Source organism: Macrobrachium rosenbergii, chromosome 2 (genome assembly GCF_040412425.1).
Source record: "Macrobrachium rosenbergii isolate ZJJX-2024 chromosome 2, ASM4041242v1, whole genome shotgun sequence".
Classification (NCBI taxonomy): Eukaryota; Metazoa; Arthropoda; class Malacostraca; order Decapoda; family Palaemonidae; genus Macrobrachium; species Macrobrachium rosenbergii.
The window spans coordinates 52,213,784-52,229,270 of NC_089742.1; the positions used below are offsets into that span (position 1 = coordinate 52,213,784).

General features: G+C 34.8%; 1 protein-coding gene across 1 annotated transcript in view; it reads right to left on the reverse strand.

The window, feature by feature from the left end:
- The window catches only part of L (zinc finger protein Lobe), a 792,548-nt gene that overhangs the window by 501,775 nt on the left and 275,286 nt on the right, over window positions 1–15,487 (reverse strand). The gene's annotated exons all lie outside the window — the stretch shown is intronic.

Here is a 15,487-nt window from a genome sequence, read left to right on the forward strand (position 1 = left end):
TTGCACTTATTTCCAGTCTACACTTATTTTTTCGAGATGGCCACTTCTTAAACCTCTGTTATTTCCACTGGAACAATTATAATGCCAGTGGCTGTAATTGCATTTGCAAGACTACATTATAATGACGTTGGATCAGGTCAGATTTTAGAACATTATTTTACACATATGCTTAAGCGTTCTATAAATTTAGCATCTGAAGACTAATTTCATAAATCTCTCTCTTTCTCTCTCTTATTTTAATCTCTGAGGTCATTGTTTACCCATTATTTTACACATATAGTGCTTATATATATTATTTCATGTAATCTGATTATACATCATATATATATATATATATATATATATATATATATATATATATATATATATAAATATATACCTCTACTCTCTCTCTGACGTTAGAATCATGGTATTCATTTTACTCTGTTAAATTAATTAAAACAGGCCTTTTAGACATCACAGTACCATACAGTGCGGTACAGTGCAGAGTCAAGTTTGTCAATATCAGGATTATTTACATCGTAAACTGCTGTACATTCGAGGCTTAATCGCAGAGGAACTTATCCTGATGGCAGAAATCTACCACAATTTATTTCCCCGAGAGGTGTTAGCTGTCACATTTCGCTTCCTCCAGAACTGATAGTTTTATTCCCTTCGGTTTATGAGTACCTGGCTAATTAGATAAATGATAATGGCACAGAGAGGTAAAGGACTACGACATTTGTTTCTGAGAGAGAGAGAGAGAGAGAGAGAGAGAGAGAAGGCCTCCTCGAGCCAAGCCCAAGTGAATAAAACAGTGTAATCATGGTTTGGGAGATTTGCAAAGTGCACAATATGTTAAGAGAAAGACAAACATTAGGAGAGCATAATTCTCTCTCTCTCTCTCTCTCTCTCTCTCTCTCTCTCTCTCTCTCTCTCTCTCCCCTTGGGCCCAAGGGCTTACGGCTTCGGGGCCAATGGTGGGAGGATTAAGTGGAGAAGGGTTATTCCAGCCAACGTAAAATAATGGAAGCGAAATGGAAAAGGTTAGGGGCTGTTGCTACTTCCACGGCATTAGGGACGGGGACCCACCCCACTTAGAACAAGAAGAAGAGGGGCAGGAAGAGAAACAACTTGACGGGTAGAAAAGAACAACGGGAACAACAGCAACCTGGAACGTTTTTGGCTGACGGTCTGGACAGAATTGCAAATATGCAGAAGACTTTGGAGTGTCTTGTTCGGAGGGGGAAAAACTGCGGGAAGAGTACAGGGGAGATATGATTGGACAGACAGATAGACAGGCAGTTGATGATTGTGAGAGAGAGAGAGAGAGAGAGAGAGAGAGAGAGAGAGAGAGAGAGAGAGAGAGAGAGAGAGGGGCACAATTTGAGTCTATCTTGTTAGAAAATAAAGAGTGACTCCTTACTCTATTTTCAATTAGGGGGATGCCATATTGAAACTGATGTTCCTTTGTGTTAGCAAGTTATCTGGTGTTTAAATACAGGACATCATCTTGTCCTTGTTTCTGTAGCGTTTATTTTCTTACCCGGTGAAGGAAAAAAGATATGCAACTTCTCGGGACAATTATCAGTTGATATTAGTTCAAAAATATAAATATATATATATATATATATATATATATATATATATATATATATATATATATATATATGTGTGTGTGTGTAGGTGTGTGTGTGTGTGTGTGTGTAGAATCTACTGGTCACTTTTACAGACACATATGTAATTCTAATAACCACAATGCCATCTTCAATTTCTTGAGTTTGGATCCTTTTGGTTTGTAATTTTAAGCATTCAAAGATGCGTGCGAAGAATTCGAGAAGTTAAGAGGCATTGTGGCTATTAAATACACACACACACACACACACACACACATACACACACACACACACACACACACACATATATATATATATATATATATATATATATATATATATATATATATATATATATTCATATGTATATATAATATACTATAGATACTTATATAAATATATATATATATATATATATATATATATATATATATATATATATATATATATATATATATATATATATATATTATATATACATATACACACACACAGCAAACTCGGCTGTATTTGGCCACGCGTTGGTGTGTTAGGGGAGAGGAAAGAGCATCGTTAGATGATCTGGATTACTCAGAGAAGCTGTTCAGCATCAGATGATCTCGCCGAGCCCTATGCAACTGTTTCAATGCATCTCATGGATTTGGCACTCGCCGGGCCACTAATGGCAATCGTAATGCATGTGGGTGACCGCTTGTCTCCTAGGAGATTTTAACACTTCATTGGGTTCTCTCTCTCTCTCTCTCTCTCTCTCTCTCTCTCTCTCTCTCTCTCTCTCTCTCTCTCTCTCTCTCTCTTTGGATATATAGTCATGCTGCATACATATTGCATATACATATACACATACATATGTATGTATAGACACATACACATACATACATACACACATGCACACATATATACACATATATATATATATATAATATATATATATATATATATATATATATATATATATATATATATATTATATATATATATATATATATATATATATAATGTATACATATATATATGTACCGGTATATATACATATATATCATACATATACACACATATACTGTATATATGTGTGTGTGTGTAAATCTCATCAAATATAAAATGCAACAATAAACACTAACAAATGCTAAATGAAATATTACACAAGAAAAAATGAAGGAATAGCATCAAAATATATTTTTTGAAATTCTGTCCTTGGTTATCAACGAATGATTAGTGCTCTTAAAACAGAGTTTCAAAATAGGTGATAACGAGAGAGTCATATTAATCAGATACAAACATATAAAGAACAAATACATAATCTCTGTCACATTACAATAGAAATGCATTCCCTGTTTCATCATTATGTAAACTCAAGTAAGTTAACTGCTAAAGATGCCTGATCTGAAAATAATTGAAAAGACTAAAACCTGTTTCAAAGTTGTGTTTATATTCCACCTAGTGCTCTCTTCTTGATAACGAGATCGATTCGCTAATCCCAATCGGTACCAAGTGCAAAAGTAACATTTGGCTTTAATCTGAAATACCAAAGAATTTCTACTCGTAGCCCAATATAAATGATGTCATTTAAATTCAGTTTTAATTTTCTGTAAAGAAGACTGTTGTTCCGGCCTTGTCTGTCCGTCCGCACTTTTTCTGTCCGCCCTCAGATCTTGAAAACTGCTGAGGCTAGAGCGCTTTTCTGGGGTGGTATATTGATCATCAAACCTCAATCATCAAACATGCCAAATTGCAGCCCTCCCTCAGTAGTTTTCATTTTATTTAAGATTAAAGTTAGCCATAACCGTGCTTCTGGCAACGGCTTACAGGATAGCCACCACCAGGCCGTGGTTAAAGTTTCATGGGCCATGGCTCATACAGCATTATACCATGAGACCACCAGAAGGAGATCTATTTCTCGGTGGCCTTGATTATACGCTTGTACAGAGAACTCGATTGCGCCAAGAAACTTCGGGAATTTTACTTATTTATTTTAAGCCAAAAGTCACATGCCAGAGTGGTAAAAATTACTGTAAGGAAGGATAAGTGTCCGCTTTTAAACAAGTGTTATGAAGCACCCTCTTGCTGCGTGGGAAACGGGAGAAAAACAGAAAATGAAGAATGATAGAGAAAAGAGGAGGTGAAACCCACTTGCCATTTTTATGACCACGGCAACTTATAATTATCCCACAAATAGGAAATTCTCAGATTTGATGCAAGTCGATTACAGCTGCGGAGCAAAGGCTTAGAACAGACACTTATAAAATATAAAAAACATATTTATTCTATTCTATATAATACAAAAAATACGAACGCCCTTACTTATAGTTCGGCAACAATGATTTCTGCTGCTTTGAGTAGAGTAAGAATAGTTAAATTTCATCGTTTACTTTAAAGGCAATACATAAGGTTTGAGCGTGAACTTTCTGGAGATACTTATCACGGAACTTTTCCAAAATTCCGCTTTCTTATAGTATTACAAAGCCAAATCTTTAATTAACAAAATGCTATCTCCATAATCAATTTCGTATCGTTATCCTTTTTAATTTTCCGTAAAAGAAAACTATTGTCCCGGCATTGTCTGTCCGTCCGCGCTTTATTCTGTCCGCATTTTTTCTGTCCGCACTTTTTTGCTGTCCGCCCTCAGATCTTAAAGACTACAGAGGCTAGAAGGCTGCAAATTGGTATGTTGATCTTCCACCCTCCAGGCATCAAACATACCAAATTGCAGCCCTCTAGCCCTCAGTAATTTTTATTTTATTTAAGGTTAAAATTAGCCATGGTCATGCTTCTGGCAATGATATAGGCCAATGGGGTCACCACCAGGACGTGGTTAAAGATTTCATGGGCCGCGGCTCATACAGCAATGAACCGAGACCACTAAGAGATATATCTATTTTCAGTGGCCTTGATTATACGCTGTAGCGACTGTGCAGAAAACTTGATTGCGCCGAAACCTTTTTTTTTTCATGTTAGCTGATTTTGTAAAGCACGAGTTTTTAAACTGGCAACGCAAAAAGTGTCTTCAGGTACCGTATTTTTTTTTTTTTTTACTTTTAACATCAAACATTATTATTATTATTATTATTATTATTATTATTATTATTATTATTATTATTATTATTATTATTATTATTATTATTATTATTATTATTATTATTAATCATATACCTTGCATTAACTAGTGAAGCAAAGCATACTGATAAACTGTTCGTTAATATCAGTTAATGCAATGTTTCGTATCTGGCCATATCTAAGCATTTTTAATTTTTAATTCGAGAGGCATTGACGTACATGAAGTTAATTTTATAATTTTATGCCAGTGTGGGACTGTCAGACGTAGGCAACGTATTGCATTGTCACTGTTAATTCACAAAACCAAAACTCTCTCTCTCTCTCTCTCTCTCTCTCTCTCACACACACATTACTCTCTCACACCACAAACTAAACAGGAAATACCCCATTCCTGGCAGAATCAGTCCAATGCGATCAAATAAGACACTTCACTGCAATTCCATGGGGTAAGACCTATTTTCAACAATATTATTATTATTATTATTATTATTATTATTATTATTATTATTATTATTATTATCCAGAAGATGAAACCCATTCATATGGAACAAGACCACCACAGGGACCAGTGACTTGAAATTCAAGCTTCCAAAGAATATGGTGTTCATTAGAAAGAAGTAAGAAGAGGTAAAGGGAAATACGGACAGAATAGTGAACAAGCCTTGAAGCCTTCAATACCAAACAGTAATCACATCTAAACAGAGGTGTATACGTAGATCTTCTCATTTAACCTCCCCCAAAAGAAGGCCCGACCAAATAACGCCGAATTTCTCGACACTGGACACCTCAGCAGAGCGTGTGGAGCTCACCTACTGTGGCAAGCTCCTCTGGAAATACGGCCCCCCTGCAGAGAGCCCCTGTAGGCGATTTAGCCACATTTTTCCTTTTCTTAATCAAGGTATCAGTCTCCCATTGACCCCTTGCAGCTACCCGTTATTAGTTTCTTACTTTAAAAAAAATATATATACGAGGGAAATTCCGTATAGAATTCCTATTTGGAGTTCCTGGCTTTCCCCTCTGCTCAGCATTCCAATTACGGCAGCACCCTTTTCTTTTTCTTGACTCTCTCTCTCTCTCTCTCTCTCTCATCCCCTCAAATGTTTCCCCTCGTTCTCGTATTAATATACATTTCTCTTTATCACGGTCTCATCGTTAACCGTTCCATTTTCCCCTTGTAGAAATTAAGCTATCTTTTCTCATTCTAAATTCACTACTTATTCACATTATAGACATTTAGCTGGGGTGCGTTCACGAGCTTCTGCTTTATTCTGAAAAACGTCAGGGGCTTTTTAGCAGCGAAATGTTTTACAAAATAGAATGGTCATGACGCCGTTTATAACTGCGAAGTGATGCAGCATAGAGTGTTGCCTTTGAGAACGAGTCAAAGCATAAACGTGCATCATGAGTTGATCGCTGGAAGATTTTTTTATATGCATGTCTTATTATACATAATATACGCGTGCATGTATGATTTAATGAATGCAACCCGTAGCCTAATATCACTGTTTCTGTTACATGTATACTGGTTGGCTGATTAATTTGCTCGTGTGGGTTGCCTGGAAAAAAATAACTAATTAATCCTGACATAATACAGGAGCCAATATTGCGAGTTATTGAAAGCTATGATTAAATTGTGACATATAACGTAGTATTCGATTTCAAAAGCTAAATAATGATGCGGACATATTATAATCTCCAAAACGGTGATTTTTTTTTTTGGGGCGGGCGTCAATGGTCCCGTTCAGAAAATTATTCCGTTTAGGAATGATTGATTTAAATCCTACAACAGCCGCTGCCTGTCAGTCTAACGGGTTCATTGTCGAGTCTTGGCAACCTACCGTTAAGAGATCTGACACACTATTTACTCCGTAGTTGGCTGGTTTAATGACCATGAATCTTGAGTACTGAATTTGTATATATATGTATATATATATATATATATAATTTGTATATATATATATATATATATATATATATATATACATATATATATATATATATATATATATATATATATATATATATACTGTATAATAACAGCATTATATTGAGTGTTATCTTTACCTTTAATTATATAGCACTGAGGTATTCAATATGGTAAAAGGTCCACAAAGAAAGGTACTAAAACTGATAGAAACAAAATGAACGAAAAATTGATCTGTGCGATAAATTCAACGTTTAAACAAATGTATTTGGGCACCTTTTTATTACTATTGTTATTCACAAGTTGAACCCCTCTCATATGGAACAAGCCCACAGGGGCCACTGACTTGAAATTCAAGCTTCCAAAGAATACGGTGCTCATTAGGAAGTAAGCTTAATACCGGCAGAAATTCGGCGTTTAAAAGGAAGCTGAAAAAATCAGCTTAATACTTACAAAAAAAAAAGTCTGCTTTTGAAAAAGGAATTGTTCTAGAGCTAAGCTTAACCTTTACTGATGTTCAGGGTTTTACAAAGGAAAGGAGAGAACAGGCTAAGTTACACCCCAAAGTCAGATGAGTTAAGCTACTAGTGGTAACAAGGCGAGAATCCAGAGTATAGCACGCTTCCCAACCACCCCACAAAGGCAACGGATTAATGGAATTAATATCAAGAATTAAAACAAAGATAGTTCCGATCGCATTCAGATATCAAAATTTCTGTTTGAAAAAATATATATAATTACACGATATTTAAAAAATATACAGAACTGAGTTCTTTGTATGAAATGCATATATTCTCTGTCTCTAATTACAGATGTTCTCGTTTTATTAAAAAAAAAAACTTTTTCGATGACATCCTCCCTAAATATATATGTATGTATGTGTGTATATATGTGTGTGTGTGTGTATAAAGAATTTGGTGATATAAGAAAAACACGTTAAATATAATTAGCAGAGGATAAATTCAACGTGTCCCTCGATTCCGTTTTCAAAAGAAAATTGTTAGTAGACAATCATCAACACTTATTTTTTGCAGAGCGCTTGCTGGAGAGCAATTAAAGACTTCTGGTGGTGAGCGTATTGCACTCTCGTGAATTACCAGAAGGCTTTATTTGAAGCAAAGAAAGTAAAAGAGAAGTATGATGTTTTCAGACATAAAATTCTTTTTTTGGGGGGGCGACTTTAAAGGGTCATTAAATGTATACGGGAAAGATGGCTGACGTAAATTACTGCAACATTACATTGCGAAAGTTGATACGATGTGGAAATTAAAAGAAAACGGTGAACTATATGCATGCATGCGTATAAAAAATATAAAATACATATATGTATAACTTTGGACAATCGATATCGCTCCAAAACGTACGAAGATACGGAAAAAATACCTATATAACCCTCATTTTTGAAAATAGAAAAAATACTGATTGTCCAGAATACAAAAAGCACAAATATATCAAAATAGTTCATCCCCAACCAGCTCTGGGGCTGCCAAAGTGACAGGAAAAATTTTCTTAATTACCCAATGTTCTTAAAGTCCTGAAATAATGGCAATGAAAGAATCATTAAGTTACTTAAAACAAAACATTTTATTGCTACATGCTGCAAGAACGTAAGTAAGCGTTAAGCAAGTGCTAAAAAATAATAATTAAAAGGGAAATTTGCACTTATAGTCTTTGGATAAAAGAAAATTCTCTCTCTCTCTCTCTCTCTCTCTCTCTCTCTCTCTCTCTCTCTCTCTCTCTCTCTCTCTCTCTCTCTCTCTCTCTCTCTCAAGGCTAATAAAAACTATGGGTATTTGTTCACATTTGTGATTTGATATCTCACAAAAACTGACAGCAAATCCGAAATTTCAACGAAGACCAAAAGAAGCCGAGTGCTAGAACCAAAAAAGTGAAAATACACCAGTTACCTTGGGACAGGCACCCCTAAAAGTCGGTGAAAATGTTCGGGCATTTCAGAATGATAAAATATGAAACGTCGAGCTACACAGCAACAGATGGACGAAGGATTAAATTCTGGTGACAGATAGATAAAAGAAAACCTTGAAAAACATATGATCAATCTCACACCAAAGCGAATGTGCGACTAAACAATTATCTGAAGGCAACATGGCTAGATAGAAATAAGTATTTTATTAAAAAATTATATATCCATTCAGGGATTATTCACATCAAATTATACGTCGATTCTTATTTACAACAACAAATTAAAACTCAAAAATTACCTTAATATCGGAATTATCATATTTTTTGAGAAAAATTCAGTCATACATGAATGATTCAATAATATTAAACTCCTCCTCACTTATCAAATCAAACAGGGCACACATAACGACACTTGCTAAAGATTCACTGGCCATACCAATAAATTTAGAGAGTGGATTTACATGTGGTTAACTCGATAAAACCATGCTCTATTGCTCAAAGCAGCACTGATACTGAATAAAACAATGATTCAGAAAAAAGGAAAAGTAACCTATATTCATAAAAGTATTTTCTTTACCGCAATGTTGGATTATTTAGCTCCTAGATAATACAAATATCAGAAGTAAATATCCTTTGTCAAGCTTGTCAGGGGAAATATTACATTTTTAACCTACCGTCCTTTTGCGTGTTCGAAGACATAAACTGATTTGAATGCCAAAGAAAACAAGTAAAAAATGCGCCGAAGTTTCTTCGACACAATCGAGCTTCTGTACATCAGAGATAATCATGGCCACCGAAAATAGATCTATCTTTCGATTTGGGCTCGATATAATGCTGTATGAGCCGAGGCCATGAAACTTTAACCACCGCCAGGTGGTGACCTTTCTATATCGTTGCCAGAAAGCACGATTATGGTTAACTCAGACCTTAAATAAATAAATTCACTACTCAGGCTAGAGGGCTGCAATTTGGTATGTTTGATGATTGGAGGGTGGATGATCAACTTACCAATTTGCAGCCCCCTAGCCTCGGTAGTTTTTAAGACAGACAAAGCCGGCACAATAGATTTCTTTTACAGAAAACTAAAAAGATCACAATACTAACAAGCCACAAAATAAGCTTACTATTGACATATGACACGGCTTTACCAAAATAAAATAAAAATGCTGCTTTAAAAACAAATTACTTACTAAATGACTACTGATAAGATGGCTGCTGCCAATAGCGAAGTGAAGAATTCACAAGAATCAATAGAAAAATACGACATTCTTTTTCATACAAAATCCCTGAAGAAAAAATGGGTACAAGTTAAACATATTTGATGAAGACAAAAAAAAAAAAAAAGGAAGAGAATGCTAAAGAAAATAAAAGCGTTCTTTATTTTTCTGCAACAAAAACTACTGCTTTTCATTTCTGATGAGACTAACAATTAATTCATCCGGCCCCCTTGTCCACGACTTCTCGCTGAGTGTTCCTGTCTCAGTACTTTTTGCCGAGTATTCCTGTCCCAGAATTTCTGCAGAGTATTTTTGCTTTCGGACTTTCTGCAGAATATCCTTCTTTTCGGAGTTTCTGCCGAATATTCTTGTTTTAGGGCTTCTTACCAAATATTCTTGTTTCCGGACATTTTGCCAAGTATACATGTTTTCGGACTTTCTGCAAATATTCTAGTTTTAGGACTTTTTACAGAATATTCTTGGTTGCAGGCTTTTGCAGAATATTCTTGGTTCCCGACCATGTGCTAAGTATTCGTGTTTTCAGGCTTTCTGCAGAATATTCTTGATTTAAGAATTTTTACCGAATATCCTCGTTTTCGGGCTTTTTGCCAAGTATTCTTGTTTTCGGACTTTTCGTAGTATTATTGTCCCTACACATCTTGCAGAGTGTTCCAGTTCCTGTTTTCTGACTTTTGCAAAGTATTCCTGAGTCCAGACTTTTCGCAGAATATTTCTTTTACCGGACTTTTTGCTAGGTATTCCTGTTTTCGGACTCATTTGCAAAGTATTCCTGTGTTCAGACTTTTCGCAAAGTATTCCTGTTTTCGGACATTTACAAAGTATTCCTGTTTTCGGACTTTTTCCGGAGTACTCCCGTTTTCGGTTATTTTCAGAGTATAACTACCCAGGGACTTTTTGCACATAATGTTCATGTTACCGGACTTTCTGCGAGGTATTCCAGTTTTCGGACTTACCGCAGAGTATCCGGCCCCCAAATCTTTCGTCAGGCACTTCTGTCCTCGGACTTATGAAAAGTAAGTATTCCTGCTTAATGACTCTTCACTAAATATTTCAGTCCAAGGACTTTTAAACGAGCGCGCACACAATACAAACATTCTGTGAAAGGACTATGAAGTTAAAACCAAAAGACTATGAAGTTAAAACCAAAAGACTCTGAAGTTAAAACCAAAAGACTGAAGTTAAAACCAAAAGACTATGAAGTTAAAACCAGTCTATAGGAACCGGTTGCGGAGCGCGACACCTAGAGGGAAAAGGGGCTTAAGTCCCAGAGGACTGGACACTAAATAAGTAATGCAGTCACCACCACATACTACGAGTAGTTTCGGTTGTCTTTTCCTTAAAAAAAAAATAGATAAAATAAAAAATCAAATCTTTAGGGATCTGTATCCCATTTCAAATCCATGTCACCTTCGCCTAGTACAAGGAGAGTGGAAAAAAAGTGAGGAAAACGAAAAAGGCTTATTAAAGTATGAGGGGGGAAAATACACTCCCTCGAACATATCTACGAAAATGAGAAAAAAAAAAGTTAGGCAGCTTTAGGGAGACTGACGGGATAACGGAGGGCATTCTTCCAACTCTTACTAGCGCAGCTAAATCATATGTCTTTAATGTATTGAAATACTTTGCTAATTTTTCTTCATAAATTATGAAAATTTTTTAACAAGTACGGATAATATTGTGCGTGCGTGTGTGGGGAGGGTCAGTATGAAAAGAATTCTAATATATAATTGCAGATAAATTCATATATATTCTACTGAAAATAGGTAGCTGGATATTATGTGTTTGAGTATTATATATATATATATATATATATATATATATATATATATATATATATATATATATATATAATATATGATGTTATGTTTACAATAATGAATGGCTCTGTGCAAATCGGACAGCTCAGCAAATCTTGTTGCAGAACAACATTTGCAACTAAGAATCCCAGTCCCAAGGGTCTTGCACAACACCAGTCGGTATAAACAGTCAGAAAAACCTTCGGAAGATTGTTTCGTGTTTCTACAGTCCGAGGTAACGGTCCTTCCAGCATCCACGGGCGCATAAGCAAAAGATAAACAGCGTACAATACACTTTTGGCGTCCAAGTGTTCATGAAGTCTCTCTCTCTCTCTCTCTCTCTCTCTCTCTCTCTCTCTCTCCCCTGACGGGCGTAGCCATGGCAACGGTTTCACCCGACGGAGGAGCAACCCTTCGCTGAAAGGGTTAGAGGGAAGCCAAAATAGATAGACCAAAGAAGCGCTAAATGATATATCGCGTGTATATATGTTATCTCGATTGAGGGAAAATAGGGTAACATTTGAAATGCATACCCAGCAGCTTCAAAGGGAAATGCGAGGGGAGTACTTAATGGGACTTAACAAGTTTTTTCCTTCTAGGGTTACTTACTCTATCGAGGGTATATATGTGTGTGTGTGTGTGTGTGTGTGTGTGTATATGTATATGTATATATATATATATATATATATATATATATATATATATATATATATATATATATATATATATATATATATATATATATATATATATATATATAGGCTTTCATGTAAAATTAACCTTCCTGTGTTTGAAATTTTATGGAATCACGATTAATATAAGAATAAAATACAGGAAAATGCTAACACTTCTTCCTGTTTAAATTAAAAATTGATTGTTAACACCTTGTATTTAAATAAAAACATAATTTTAGAGATGTTCTAAACATGTCCCCAATCAAAAAAATTTTTTTTAAATTGATTGATAAAACCTTGTATTTTAAAAAAACAGATAATTCTAGAACTGTTCTAAACATGTCACCAATCCTAAAAATTTTTGTTGTTAAATTAATAGATAAGACCTTGTATTTGAATTAAAAACAAATAATTCTAGAGTTGTTCTAAACATGTCACCATTCAAAAAATTTTTAAAAATTTGATTGATAAGACCTTGTATTCAAATTCTAAAAAACAGATTATTCTAGAGCTGTTCTGAACATGTCATCAATCCTAAAATTTTTTTTGTTAATTGATTGATAAGACCTTATGTTAAAATTTAAAAAAAACATAATTCTAGAGATGTTCTGAACTTGTCACCAATCCTAAAAAAAAAATTCAATTGATTGACAGGACCTTGTATTAAAAAAACAGGTAATTCTAGAGCTGTTCTGAACATGTCACCAATCTTAAAAAAAATTTTTTTAATTGATTGATAAGACCTTGTATTAAAAAAAACATAATTCTAAAGCTGTTCTGAACATGTCACCAATCCTAATTTTTTTTAATTGATTGATAAGACCTTGTATTAAAAAAAAAACAGATAATTCTAGAGCCGTTCTGAACATGTCACCAATCCTAAACTAATTTTTTAAAATTGATTGATAAGACTTTGTATTTAAATTTACTAAAAAAAACAGATAATCCTAGAGCTGTTCTAAACATGCCACCAATCCTAAAAAAAGTTATTTTAATTGACTGATAAGACCTTACATTATAAATAAAATTTCTTTTTTTTTTTTTAGTTTATTGTTGAGGCCTTGTATTTAAATGTAAAAAAAAAACAGATAAGTCTAGAGCTGTTCTAAACATGTCACCAATCCTAAAAAATTTTTTATTGATTGATAAGACCTTGTATTTATAGCAAAAAAACAGATAATTCTAGAGCTGTCCTAAACATGTCACCAATCCTAAAAAAATTCTAAATTGACTGATAAGACCTTGTGTTTAAATTTAAAAAAAACTAATTCTACAGCTGTTCTAAACATGTCACGAATCCCAAAAAAATTTTTTATGAAAAAGAAAGGATAAACATCGTTGACATCTCATCCTCTCCATTACACAATAACATCGACGTCAAAACACGGAAATATCGGATTTATCACAACGGTGATTTTCTTTCAATACCATTGATTTATTTCTTCAATATTATATCCTTAAACGTGCTGTTAGACAATTTTCTGTTATCTCTTCATGGAAATGCCCATGCGTATATCCGCTACACGTGGAAAGTCGCTTATCAAATTACTTTGTGATCCTTTGTATATATGACCTTTAGTGATCTGTATCATATATACACCTAGAATAAGATAACTTGCAGGAGTAGCAGGAATCACTACCCTGGGAGGCACCTGGGCACGTGCCCCCCCAACGAAAAATAATGACAAACTAGTAATATTGAGGATTTAGATAACATAAATGAAACATAAAAATTGAAAAAAATATAAAATCTATTACAGAAATGATAAAATTGAGAAATTGATATATACATATATATATGTATATATATGTATATATATATATATATATATATATATATATATATATATATATATATATATATGTATATGAAAATTGGTGTCCCCCCCATGAAATTTTTATGGATCCGCTAATGGCAGGAATATATTTCAACCTGGTATGTGTAATGCTTCTGCACCTTCCACCATTTCATATTTAGACATGTGGCTACGAGAAAGAGATCATCCGAATGGCCCTCGCCAAAAGCAAAAAGGAAAAAAGAAAAACGTTATGTGGTCAGAAACTCTTAAAAGTGGGAAGCTGATTAAAATCAAGTAAAACAGAATCAAAAGGATCACTCCATAGCTCTATGGTAGAGGGGGAGAAACATCCAAGAAGCCCGATTATCGAAAGATGTGATCTCGAGACAATAAAACCAATAAGTACTGTCCTGGAGGGTATTGGGTATGCCCGCCTGAAGAGGAGGAGGAGGAGGAGGAGGAGGCACTTAACCTTTTTATTCCCCTCCTCACTTCAGCCACAGCATCATCGCAGCCGTTCATTGTTTTATTCCCCTTGTTCCCTTGAATCCTATTGATCTCCTATTCTTCCAATATGACTAAACCACATCATATCCTTTCAAACATGTCGAACAGCTAATCAAACGATTCTGCAAATTTACATTCATTACCTATAAAAAACTTCCTATAACTTATTGGAATATAAGAAAATCTAGGTCAAAGGACAAGTGCTGAGGATCTATGAGGTCATTCAGCAAATTGTTGGGAGAGGGTGGTAAATAAGATGGAAGAAAGAATGTCAACGGAGGCATAACAAAAAACAAGATGGAAGAGAGAGAATATCAACGGAGGAATAGAAAAACAAGTAAAAAATGAGCCGAAGTTTCTTCGGCGCAATCGAGTTTTCTGTACAGCGTATAATCAAGGCAACCGAAAATAGATCTATCTTTCAGTGGTCTCGGAATAATGCAGTATGAGACGCAGCCCATGAAACTTTAACCACGGTCCGGTGGTGGTCTATCTTGTATCGTTGCCAGAAGCACGATTATGGCTAACTTTAAATTTAAATAAAATAAAAACTAATGAGGCTAGAGGACTGCAATTTGGCATGTTTGATGATTGTAGGGTGGATGACCAACATACCAATTTGCAGCCCTCTAGCCTCAGTAGTTTTTAAGATCTGAGGGCGGACAGAAAAAGTGCGGACGGACAGACAAAGCCGGCGCAATAGTTCTCTTTTACAGAAAACTAAAAAGAAATTAAAGGAGTTGCAGTTATGGGCAGAAGGGACGCTGCAAAGAACCTTAAGTAATGCCTACTGTACATCTTGTGAGGTGCACTGTGGCACTATCCCCGCTACCGAGTCCATCTTATTGACACAGCAAACAACGTTCCTTTCTTGTCAAATTGTGGGACTCACTTCCTGATAACATTATTGATGCATATGTACACATAGGCTATTATAGGCAAGCTGTAATAATACTTCCCCTTAGCTTTATTGGACTTAA